This window comes from Euleptes europaea, chromosome 3 (assembly GCF_029931775.1).
Source record: "Euleptes europaea isolate rEulEur1 chromosome 3, rEulEur1.hap1, whole genome shotgun sequence".
In the NCBI taxonomy this organism is placed as follows: Eukaryota; Metazoa; Chordata; class Lepidosauria; order Squamata; family Sphaerodactylidae; genus Euleptes; species Euleptes europaea.
The window spans coordinates 40,281,466-40,295,024 of NC_079314.1; the positions used below are offsets into that span (position 1 = coordinate 40,281,466).

General features: G+C 43.8%; 1 protein-coding gene across 1 annotated transcript in view; it reads right to left on the reverse strand.

Moving 5' to 3' along the window:
* The window catches only part of ELAPOR2 (endosome-lysosome associated apoptosis and autophagy regulator family member 2), a 53,903-nt gene extending 40,626 nt beyond the window's left edge, over positions 1–13,277 (reverse strand). The window contains exon 1 of the mRNA XM_056847631.1: positions 13,172–13,277. The gene's annotated coding sequence lies outside the window, so the exon portion shown is untranslated. The remainder of the gene's footprint in view (positions 1–13,171) is intronic.
* Between the last annotated feature and the right edge of the window lie 282 nt (positions 13,278–13,559).

Here is a 13,559-nt window from a genome sequence, read left to right on the forward strand (position 1 = left end):
TGCCACTTTCTGACAGTTCTCACCCCTTTTTCCCACTATTGCATTTGGTGCCGCCGCCACCTCCAATTAAAAGACACCTTGTTGTAAAAAGTGATGTCATATGAAGGAGTGTCATATAGAGGATGGTGCCGAGTTGTTTTCTGTTGCCCCAGAAGGTCGGACCAGAACCAATGGGTTGAAATTAAATCAAAACAGTTTCTGTCTAGACATTAGGAAGAATTTTCCAACAGTTAGAGAGGTTCCTCAGTGGAACAGGCTTCATCGGGAGGTGGTGAGCGCTCCTTCCCGGGAGGTTTTTAAGCAGAGGCTAGATGGCCATCTGTCAGCAATGCTGATTCTATGACCTTAGGCAGATGATGAGAGGGAGGGCATCTTGGCCATCTTCTGGGCATGGAGTAGGGGTCACTGGGGGTTTGTGGGGGAGGTAGTCATGAATTTCCTGCATTGTGCAAGAGGTTGGACTAGATGACCCTGGTGGTCCCTTCCAACTCTATGATTCTGTATCTAGCAAATGGATGCCTGAACTCCACCCAACTGCAAAAATAATCTAAAATAGCAACAATCTTATATCACTATCTTCTATTGAGCAGATCTACCATTTGGGGTGATATACAGCAAAAAGGGGAAACAAATCTCTGTACATTTGAGAGCTTAATGGAATCAGGAGTAATGAAGTAACAGAAAAGATGCTGCCTTATTAAGAGATGCTGGTCTGATGGCATTAGACTACAGACATTTTTGCTAATTTCACAAAATTTTTGCAAAATAATCCAAGTAGCATTTGGCTGTGGGTTGAGGTGGAGGGAGGGGTTACAGATCAGAACTGCCACTTGTTCTCAAATGAATACTTCCATTGTTTTGTCTAGATCACTAATTCAGGGTCACTACATTATTTATGAGGTTTGCACTAGCAGTACAACCACTGTTTCTTTGCAGAGGAAGAGGAAGTAGGAACGAAAAGGAGAAAGGAAGAGGACGAGGAGAGATCTACACATAATAAGGGCATGGGCAGGTAGACATGGCTGCCTCCTCTCCCACTTCCTCGGCGATTTTATGGGGAAGGATGAATATTGAGCTTGCAGCCTGGAAGCTCAGGCTGATGATTTAAATTTTTATTAAATGATGTTAAATGGGCTAACACCTGTGACATTGGTAGATTTAAAAGGTTTTAGATGGTTTTATTCGGTTTTAGATTTATATTATCTAAGAATGAAATGTTTTAAATTGTTGTATTTTATATCTGTTGTAAGCCACCCTGAGCCCCTCTGCGGGGGCAGGGGGATATAAATGGAATGAATGAATGAATGAATGAATGAATGAATGAATGAATGAATGAACGAACGAACGAACGAGCTCTCGAACTTTTGCAAAAACTGTGGAGAATCTGAAGTTTGTGCTAGAATCTCACAACAAACATTTTTACTAGAACTCAAGTAAATTAATTAGTATAATTTTCTTAATGGAAAGCTGGCATATTTCCATGTACTCCAGCTAGCAAAAATCAATCTGTGAGGTTCATCTGAAAGGGTTAATAGCAAGGTGGAGGGCAAAACCAGAAACAGATGTGCACTGCTTCTCTCTGCAGCTCTCACTGAGTATTACCCTTGATCTGTTCTGACAGGGCAGCTCTCTCTATATTCTGATAAATTGACACTTCTGTGGCTACTGCAAGTATTTTGAAAGCAAAAGACATACAATGTCTTTCTTCATCTGTAAGAGGCATTAGCCTAAAGAAAGGCCTTTGTACAGCTCCGGAACAGCTACTATTCTTTCACCCACTGTTTCACAGCCCTGTTCCCTGCTGCCGCATCAGAGGCAGTGGGCGGGGAAATAGCATTGTTTGTCACTCCCTGCACAAAACCATGACATCATCACATTGGGGATCTGTCTTCCTAGTATACACGCACAGGACAGAGAAATTGATTGAGGAAGGGACGGAAACTGAAGAGAGACCATACTCAGATTCTCAACAGACATTTCACATGGTTTTTTCTTCTCCTTAATTCGATTAACCATTGAAATATAATGCTTGATAAAAGGAGTCTCCACTGTCTTCAGAGACTCATGAGTTATACGTATTTATTTGAGAAAAAGTTCTTCCGCACCAGAAACAGAGAAATACATTCCATTTCACAGAGAGTATTAAAGTGGGATGGAAGAGTTTACCCAGTCAAACGCTCTAGTGATCTTTTCTAACTAAGCTGAACAAACATTTTTGGTCCTCCCCACCAACAGCACGGAACAGCTGGATATAATTTACTATACTAGGCTAGAGGCTCACTTATCATTAGAAACTATGATGGGGACGCTACATCTTAGTGCCACCCTGAGCAAGCTGGTAGCTGGCTTTTTATTTTTAAAACTTTCCCCATTTTTGATACCAAGAAGAAAATTTAACAGAATAATGCTCAGTCATAATACTTCCCAATCTATCACCCAAAATATACAACACACCCTTTTTGTACCCACTTCTGTGCATCTGCATGCAAATTATCCTACTGGTCCCTCAGAATTCTAAGAGGGGGGAATCTAGGGTTGCCAGGCCCCTGCCAGCAGTGGGGGATCCCTCACTTTGGTAAAAATGGCTTCTACCATTGAGTTTTTGCCCAAATACCAAAGCAGTGCACACTGGAAGTGATGTCGCTGTGTTGCTGACAACAGAGGCCTAGGCCTCAGTTTGCTGCTGGTAGGTTCCCTCCCACCTGCCGCTGGTTACCAAGGGGTACCTGGCAACTCCAGGGGGACCATTTGAGATAATCAAACATCTCACTGTGAGTGATGCTTTTAAAGGGGTGCCTGCAGGTTCAAGGGGAATTACTGGACATAGAGTAAATTTGTTCAAACCATAGTTCTAAAAAAACCATAGTTTGTTATCGGATGCACAAAATATCAAAATATCATAGAATCATAGCATTGGAAGAGGACATACAGGCCATCTAGTTGAACCCTCTGCTCAATACAGGATCAACCTAAAGCAACCCTGACAAGTGTTCATCCAGCTGCTGCTTGAAGACTGCCAGTGAGGGGAAGCTCACCGCCTCTCTAGGCAGCTGATTCCACTCCTGAACGACTCTTACTTTAAAAAAAATTAAAAATTCCTAATATCCAGACAATACCTTTCTGCCCGTAATTTATATCCATTATTTTGCGTCCTATCCTCTGCTGCCAACAGGAACAACTCCCTGCCCTCCTCTAAGTGACAGCTTTTCAAATACTTAGAGACCAATTATGTTTCCCCTCAACCTTCTCTTCTCCAAACTGAACATTCCCAAGTGCCTCAGCCTTTTCTCATAGGGCTTGGTCTCTAGGCCCCTGTTCATTCTCGTCGCTCTCTTCTGCACCCACTCCATTCTGTCCACATCCTTTTTGAAGTGAGGCTTCCAGAACTGCACACAGTACTCTAGGTGCAGCCTGACCAATGCAATGTACAGAGGGACTATGATAACTTGCGATTTGGATGTTATGCCTCTGTTGATAGACTCCAAAACTGCATTAACCATTTTTGCCAAGGGCAAACTCCCTAAGAAGCTTTTTCAGTGGCGCCTACTAGAGTTTTCTGCCGATTGTTCAAATATAGCTACTCTGCAACCACCACAATCTGAGATGAGGAAGTTAGGAAGCAATCTAATTGGCAGCACCCCATGCACAGGTTGATGGAAAATGAGCTCACTGCTCTGTTGCCTAGGAGACAGCCGATTGCGTTTCAAAAAGAGGGGTGGAGTAGCAGGGACACTTTTTGAGCATCTTAGGAGATCTTATTACTAGGCCCTGCAGCAGAGATAGAATGAACTAACCCTCCAATATCTACCTGAGGTTTCCACTTCTTATGTTTTCAGACTTTTCATGTTTCAGGAACCCTGTGCAGAATTAGGATGGATGGGTGGTTACTCTTCATGTTTCTTCATGAAACATTTCTTCTGAAGATAGATGTTCAATGCCCTAGTTTCACATCTCTGAAGCGTTTGGACTCTACCTAAGCTCCATTCTGCTACATCAGTGCTTAAAAAATATAGCTTTATATACAATATCAGATCATTCCACAGTAAATAAAAGCCTGACCTGAAATTAATATGTCTATTTCGATGCTCAAAATGTATGGAGAGGATAATTTTCTGTGCCCTAAACTCTGCTTGATTACTGTGCCGTTTGCACAAAAGCCTCGAAACATCTACCCAAATACCTGCAGTCTTTCTAAATACAATCCACTCCTTCCATTTTTTTTCATGAATAGAAACATCCAGGTATACATGCACAGGCATCTGTGCCAATGACATAGTGGGTGGCTTCAGACATAACACAAAACCATGCTTCAGTTAAACAAACAATAGTTCATTGGCTGTCCAAACCTGCACCACCACACTAACAATGGTTATGTCAGATACCTCAATCCAGGGTTTGAAGCCAGAATGTGAAGCTGGTTTATTAATCCGAGTTAGCCTTAATGATGGTTTCACATTACATACTAACAGATTATCCTGGCTCCGTCCTGACTTCTTCCCGGCTCATCTAGCTAACAGTCATCCTGGCTCAAAAACTAAACAGTTCCTGCCTTCAGCCAGCTCTTACTGAAACACTCTGACTGCTCATATTTAGCTTATAGTTCACCCACACCCCAAGATCTTGTTTACACTCGGATAAGGAGGAGGAGGAGAAGAGTTGGTTTTTATATGCCTCTACCACTTAAGGAAGACTCAAACCAGCTTACAATTACCTTCCCTTCCCCTCCCCACAACAGACACCCTGTGAGGTAGGTGGCGCCAAGAGAGCTCTGAGAGAGCTGTGACTAGCCCAAGGTCACCCAGCTGGCTTCATGTGGAGGAGTGGGGAAACCGAACTGGCTCACCAGATTAGAGACCACTGCTCATGTGGAGGAGTGGGGAATCAAACCAGGTTCTCCAGATTAGAGTCCACTGCTCCTAACCACCGCTCTTAACCACAATCCATGCTGGCTCTCTCACTGCTACCCAGAAGTGTATCCCCCATCCAATATTGTGGAGGTATGCAAGTCCCAGGCCATGAATAGATTGAAATCTGCACCCTAAATACAATGCATGGCCTGATTCATTCCCTAGATTATGAAAAACTGACTTGAACTTCCACAGCAGAACTTCCACTGGACCCCTGCCCAGGCAGCACTGGAGGAGGTGCCTTGTCTTCTTCCATCCATGGCAGTCTGCTCAAGAAGGCATTGCACTGCAACCCACCTTGGATCTTGTCTGGGAAGTTGGGCTGGCATGGGAGGAGGGCACTGGGAGAAGGTCCCTAGCTTGAGCCAATCCTGGCTGCAGGTAGAGGAAAATGGCTTATTCCATGTGGGGTTAAGGCCACCTTTTTGAAATCCAGACAAAATCATTTCAGGGTCCAAATGTGGCCCCTTAGCTGTCAGCTGACCATCCTTGATCTATATTAACCAGCTCAGTATGAAGCACATTATAAGGATCTCCTTAGAATATAATAACCTAATATAATTGTCCTACGTATGCTGGAGAGTTATTTGCAGCAGACGAGCTTCCTCCAAATGTGCCCTTTATTCAATATTAACAATATTGTATTAACAATAAAACAACGGGTGCCAAATCTTTGCTTCACCACTTAATTTCCTGAAGTCATGTCTGAACAATTTTAAAAAACTGAAAATGTGCTAGCTCACTCATCAGCTAAAAATGCTTGGCACCTGGGGGAGGGATTAAGGTTTGCCAATAACTATGGTTGATAATGTTTTTGATTAATATTTCCAAAGCAATCGCAGTTGTCAAAAGGATAGCCACAAGATACAGAAGCCTGCATTCACACAAGAACAACTGTCTATGTTCCTGCCACTGTGAATGCAGCAGCATTTGCAGTATCAATGGAATGTCCACACAATAGAGTTCCCTTGTCCCAGCCCCCCAAGGATGCCATTCCCCCACCTCCGGGTCATTGGAGAGATTTTTTCTGTAAAAATTAACGTATCACTGCAGCCTAAAATCAGTAACTGACATACCCTCCAGTGGCAATGGGGAGGGAGGATGATGGGTACCACCGGGAAAGGAAAATGCTGCCGATGTGGGCAGGACCTGCAAAAATCTGCAGCCTCCCATCCATACACCATGCAAAGGCACCTGAGTGCAATCTTTCCCAAAATTACGATGCAAAATGTGTCAACTCCCCCCAAAACCTGAGACATTGTTCTCATACCGGGTGAAGCACCCAATAAATTAGAACTGAGGCTCAGAGTTTCCAATATATTAAGCAATTGCTAATTTGAAAGTTTAATTACATAATTACATTTATGCAAATACAAAATTAATCACTACCTTGTCACCAATGCTCTTTGAACTTTGGAAAAACAAATAGACTGGACAAAGCCAGAAGACAGAGCCAGAAGATAGCCCTCGGACCCCACAGTTGGGTTTTTTCTACCAGCTAGACTATGAGAGGCCAAAGTGGAAAGCAAGAGACTAAGGAGAAAAGCCCCCCCCCATTCTAATTTTGTTTAGAGTAGGAATGCCAGTTGCCAGCTTGCAGTGGGAAGCCTTACTATAATTGAGCTCTCCCTCCTGCCCTTGTTCCTTTGAGCAGTGGAAGAAAGGCCCAGGACTGGAAATGATATACAGCAACACGTGACGTCACACCTGCACAAAAACCCAGATGTGACATCAGCATATCAGGCAATACTCTGGCCATCCCTGAAAACTCCATGGTAAGCACCACAGAGATTTCAGGATGGCCAGAGAGTTGCCCAATGTGCGAACATCACATCCGGGTTTTTGAGAAGATGTGACATCGTGCATTGGCAGATGTCATTTCCACCCATCGCCCCGCCCCAAATGTTTCTGGGGATTCTGGACAGTGAGCATGTTAGTTTGATCTCTTATTCCAGGAGACATACATACATTTATTTATTTATTTATACTTTAAATTTCCATCCCGCCCTCCTCAGCTGTAGCTGGGCTCAGGGCAGGTAACAACAATAAAATCACAATATAAAACCATAATACTTATACAATTAAAACCAAGAAATCTAATCATACAATATAATCATAATAACACAGCTGGCACTCAATTAAAATAGTTACCATCGAGGGGCTCTGCAAGAAAGAAAGGCTCTGCTTTAAAAGAAAGTCTGACTCCATGGTTCAGCAGACTGGGTAGATTACAACCCTTTCATATAAATCAGTCTAATTTCATTCAAGTCTACCCTTCAGAAAGAGGGAGGCTGGCTGTAAACTGTTTGTCAAGACTGTGGGTGTTTGACAAATCAACTGACTAGTCCCTGAATATTTCCTCCCTGGAAAGATACCATACAGTGGTGAAATATCACTTAAGGTCTCTGTGAGCTATTGAGTTATTGTTGTGAATTCACAACACCTTCCTCTAACTCTTCAATGACAGTTACTCAGATTTCTTCCCTGAGTCCACAGTCCATCATAAAAGCTTCACTCAAAACTGGCCCATTCAGTTGCCATTCAAAAGCAATTAAAACAGAGCAGGTACCACGGACAGCGACAACCCTTCCTTTGCCTGCTCTGGAGGTGAGCTCTTAGCAACCTCCCTTATGTAAAATCACTTGGTCATATTGACATGATACAGAATTCCCTCAGGAGAGACCAAATAGCTTACGTCCCCCACTCTCTCCTTGGCCTGAAACAGGCCATCGTATTTAAGGGGCTTTAAGGGGCTTCAGAACCACGACCGGGTCTCCTGCATTAAAAGATTTTCCCCTCACGTTTCTATCGTGCCAGACCTTCTGCTGATGCTGAGCAACAGTAAAATTCTTGTGTGCCATTGCTAGCACTTCTCTGAGGGTATTTTGTAACTTATCAACATTACACACAATTGAAGTATCCCCCTCCCCACCAGATTTCCCCCCTTCCCACTGAGACCTAACCAGTTCCAACAGTCCCCCGCACTTCCAGTCATTCCTTCCCACCCCCCGTCAACTCACAGCTGACTTATGGCAACCTCGTAAGGTTTTCAAGGCAACAGATGTTTGGGGGTGGTTTGCAATTGCCTGCCTCTGCGTCACGACCCTGGTAATCCTTGGAGGTCTCCCATCCAAATTTATATTCCACCTTTCTACACTCACATTTTAAAAACAACTCCCCCCCCAAAAAAACCCATGTATAATTAAAACAATTTAAAAGAAGAAGAAGAAGAAGAAGAAGAAGAAGAAGAAGAAGAAGAGTTGGTTTTTATATGCCGACATTCTCTACCACTTAAGGGAGACTCAAACTGGCTTACAATCACCTTCCCTTCCTCTCCCCACAACAGACACCCTGTGAGGTAGGTAGGGCTAAGAGCTATAAGAGCTGTAACTTGCCCAAGGTCACCCAGCTGGCTTCGTGTGTAGGAGTGGGGGGGGGGACAAATCCAGTTCACCAGATTAACCTCCACCACTCATGTGGAGGAGTGGGGAATCAAACCTGATTCTCCAGATCAGACTCCACCGCTCCAAACCACTGCTCTTAAAACAGTTAAAATACATACAAAAAGTAAAAACAATTAAAACATCAGGCAAGAAGGAGGGATCACTGAGGGAACCCCAAATAAAACAAAAAAAGTCATCACCTGCTGGCAGAAGATGACAGCAAAAGGGAACAGATGGCTCTCCCTGGGAAGTTCCACAGTTTTTATGCCATGACCAAGAAGGTGCTAGACCTCTGGTATACCCTAACCAAGCTCAAGACAATAGGACTCAAAACTGGAATCCTACTCATGGAAAATCATCATCTGAGCCAAATGAAATATGAACTAAATTTAAGAAGCCTAATCTCCACTGTAAAGTAGCAGAAACCAACCTCTGGTTTAACCAAAATATATACATTTCCTTTTAAAACATGTGCATGTCTAATCTTCTATAATAATAAATGGATGTGTCTGTTTGTCCATTGGTGGCAAGCATAACTCATCAAAAAGAGAAAACTAGGCATTTGAAAACTGGCTAACAACTTCAGGGTGAATATGGGAGTTGCAGAGCCAAAGATGAAGGGAACTGGATCATCCTGGCCCAGGTTCTGTCCAGAACTCCCCTCCCTGTGCTATTTGCAATGGGAGCTAAGATTCTCTGTTTGTGACAGGGGTAGCTCATTTAAAATAAAGTCATGTGTTTGAAAATTGGACCACCAGCTTCAGCATGATCACAGAACCCGGGTTCAAATCCCTCCTCTATCATGGACTCTAAAGATAAAGAGTATTAAGCTTCTAGGAACAGATGCAATCAGAGGGTGGTCCATTAGTAAATAACATATGACCAGCCTATCCTACCTCACAGAGTTTTTGTGAGGCTAAAATGGAGAAGGGGATAATATTGTAAGCCACTGTGGGTCCCCAGTGGGTGGGAAAGTGGGGTATAAATGAAATCTATAGTAATAAAAGGATCCATCTGTCTGTCCGTCTGTCTGTGACAGGCTTAAATCATCTATTTATAATAATAAAAAGAAGTGTCTGTCTGTGGCAGAAATCGCTCAGCAGAAAATAATGCTAGGCGTTTGAAAATTGGCAAAAAAAAAAAAAAAAAAAAACCCTGAAGGATGATTATGGGAGTTGCAGTGCCAAAAATGAAGGGAATCAAAATATCTTGGCCTAAGTTATCTTCAGAACTCCTACCCTGCCATGCTATTTGTAATGGAAGTTAAGCAACTCTGTTTGTAGCAGGCAAAATTCATCAGAAAATAAAATAGGCATTTGAATATCGGCCACCAGCTTCAGCATGATTGTGGGACCCAGGTTCACATTCCCAATCTGCCATGGAAACTTGCTGGGTGATCTTGGGCCAGTCCCTCTCTCAGTCTTAATTACATCACAGAGTTGTTGTGTGGATAAAACAGGAGAGGAAAATGATTGTGAGCCGCCTTGGGTCCCCACTGGAGAAGAAGATGGGGTGTAATGAAGTAAAGCCCTCTGCCATTTGCAAGGGAAACAACAGCAGTTTGTGGCAGGCATAACTCATCCGAAAATATATTAGTGCAGCAAGCTACGGGGTTAGTGAGGTGATGAGCGAGTGGGTTGGACCTCTAGTCTTAAAAAATCATATTGCTGCAACTGCATATGAAAGTTAGGCAGCACTAAACCCGTCATCTCTTTTCTGTCCATTAGTTTCCTGCCTTTTCCACTGATTCACCAGATGTGTGCAAGAGTAAACCATCTATATAACCAGAACGGTCTATTCTTTCTCTCTCCCTTACTCCCACTCCCTCACACTCTCCCCATCCTCAATCAACAGGAGGCAATTTCATTGAACGGCAAATACCAACACTGTCAGAGACTGATGCTTCTCTGTCAACCTGATGCCTCCAGATTCCAGAAGCTTTGGTGACCATTATTGCGAGTCTACGTCCTTTTCAAACTACTGCAGGGCTAGGAGCCCTTGAAAATTTAACACATTGGCCATGAAAATAATGGCTAAGGAGAAAGAGACCTCAACCTTTCCCAGACTGTTTTTATTTCAGAAAGACGCTAACTTCAGCAAACCTGCGAGCCAGACCTCAAAACCTTGAGTTTCAGTTGACCAAGGGAGAAAACAAATAGCTTCTTATGGCTCCCGCATGAGAAAGCGGCTATTAAAAAACACAAAGCATAGCTTGGAGGACGCAGGAAAAATGTTACAATGGGATTATTTTTAAAGGAGAAAAAACTGATGACTCTAGTGTTTTATCCTCTCTTTACTAGTGAAATGTCCATCATTATGAGTCTACGGTTTAAGGGAGGTCTGGGTAAAAGTCGGACCTAGATTATTTTTTAAGAATCCTTATGAATTCATATGATTTTTACATTGAAACAAAACAAAACCACTATCATATTGTAGATTAAGACTTCGTGTATAGCAGCACCACAAAAATCCGGCATCCATCGCTTCGTGGTACTGCAATGGCACAAAACCATAGTTCCAAACCATGGATGCTCATGGATCCTGGTGATTTTTGCATTGGGTCACCCAGAATTCATCATCAAAACATGTATCATGTCCACAGCCACAGGTTGCACCTCAAAAATCACTTCAATGACAAACTTCTAATGAAGAAGCACAAGTCCACAGCTTCCATAAACCATGCAATATAGCAAGAGTTTCAGAACTTCAGCAGTTCAGTCAAAGAAACCAAGACATGTCTAAAAGACATCTGAAGAAATGGGCTGTGATTCACAAAAGCTCATACCCTGCCAGAAATTGTGTTAGTCTTTAAGGTGCTACTGCACTCTTGCTCTTTTCTACTGCTACAGACTAACACAGCTACCCATTGAGACAACTCATTGTTTATACCACTGGTTTGCAACCGAGGGTCCACGGACCCCCAGGGGTCCGCGAGAACTAAATTAAGGTCCGTGAAACAAAGTTATAAACCCATAATAAATTAATATTTTCAATTTAAAGTTCTCTATTATAAAAACATATTCAAATATTATTCTAAGTTTAATGTTTAACTAACAGTTATGATTATTATTTATTTCCTCAATCTATGAATTTTTATTTTGAACCTTGGGGTCCCTGCACCGAACAAAAAAGTCCTAGTGGTCCCTGGTCAAAAAAAGGTTGGGAACCACTGGTTTATACCATAGAGTTACAGTGTTTTACATAACTTTTATGAAATCTAAAAGACAATTTACTAGCAATATATATGGCTCTCAGTTTTTCAGGGCATGTACCAATTTATTTACTTGAGACAAATAGTAAAAAGCTGCCTGTGCAGTTTTAATTTCTGCAGTCATGCTTAAGTGGAAACAAATTCAATGAATGTCAGTGCAGGCAATGCAAATGGTACATCTCAGAACCCTTTGGAAAGTCTCAAAGGATGCCGGGAAGCAACCTTTAGTTGACATGACAGTCTTGCTTCATATCCCGGTATTCTCTGTCATGCTACAAAAAAGTGGCCCCTCTTGTATATTGCAATACAACCAACCATAACAGCAAAATATTGTGAAGGGAGCCTCTGGTCCTAACTCAGAAAATAAGAGCTAATATGTAAAGGGGTATTATTATATCACATGTTCGATGCAACCACAGGCAAACAAGCCTTTAAAAAATAAAGAGCGTGGGAAGGGATTTCAAATTGAGCAGCCCGTTCCAGATATCAGGTGTGCCAGTTACCTGGAGCACTGCAGGTGAGGGGGGGAGAATTGGAACCCGGGTCATTTTCTTTGGGGAAAGGGAAAGCCTGCCCCACTCTTCCTCCTCCCCCCTTGCTGGATTAGCTGCTCTCCACTCAGGCATTGCCTCAGGCCCTTCAGGTGGGCAGAGCACCAGCTCCAATGTGCCATGGAGTGAGGAGGTGGAATCCCCCCTCCCTGCTCTGATCAGGTTGGCACAGGGGCGCTTGGGTAGGGAGCAGTGGCGGACTGGCTACGGTTTAGACAATATCAAAGACCTTTTGGTAGCTTGAAAATATGATAGAAGTTCCAACGCTATCACTGTATGCAACCCAAATTTTAATTGTACCTTTTTTCCACTTATGTGGTGGTGGTGGTTTTTTAAATAAATGTTATTTATTTCTTATAAAAAAAATTAAATGATAGCTTCCTGGCAACCAATGTTTTTAGACCCAGTCCGCCACTGGTAGGTAGGGCTCTTATTCATGGAAGGTTTTGCCTTGGATTTGCCGCTCTCTAGATGCACATTTCCCCCATCTGAATTCTCAAAACTCTGCACGGGGGGCTTATTGTTGAGTTTTGAGAATACGAATGGGGGAAAAGTGCATCTAAAGAGTGGCAACCCCAAGGCAAAACCTTCCATGAATAAATAGTGAAAAATGTCAATGACCTTTTGGTAGCTTGAAAATATGATAGAAGTTCCAACGCTATCACTGTATGCAACCCAAATTTCAATTGTACCTTTTTTCCACTTATGTGGTGGTGGTTGTTTTTTAAATAAATGTTATTTATTTCTTATAAAAAAAAATTAAATGATAGCCTCCTGGCAACCAATGTTTTTAGACCCAGTCCGCCACTGGTAGGGAGGGAGGGCTCTGCCCCCCCCCCTGCCCGGGGAAAGTTCCACCGGGAGCATTTCCCAAGGGGCAGGAGAGCAGGCGACGCTACCCAAAAGGCCTACAGCGTGGGCACGCTCCTCTTCCCCGCCGCCTCCCTTGGGGGGAGGCTCTCAGCAGGGGGGCGCGAAGCCCCTTTCCGCCCCCCGCCCCCCTTGCAGGCGCGCCCCTCCTCCCCTCGCGCCCCACCCCGCCGCGCCCCACGCTCTCACCTCCCGGCATGGAGGCAGCGGCAGGCTGCGCAGAGCAGCGGCCGCCTCCGGCCGGCAGCACAGCAGAGCCCAGCCGCACAGCCAGGCGGGCAGGCTGCACGAGCCCCGGCGCCGCACCATCGTCCCTCCACCTGCCGCCGCTCGGGCTAGGCGGGGAGACGGCAGGGCGCAGGCGCCGGCGGGCCGCCTCCGGCGATGACATCAGCGCGCTCTGCTCACGACAGCCCTGGGAGGTGGGCCGCTCTCCTGATTGACGCGTCGGCTCGACAAGCTGTAGCTTAGGGCCCCGCTCTCTTGCCCCCCCCCCAAAAAAATTTTTTTAATTAATGTACTTCTTCTTAATTGTATTTCAGTTCAACGATTACTTTGAGAAAATACATATTTTGTT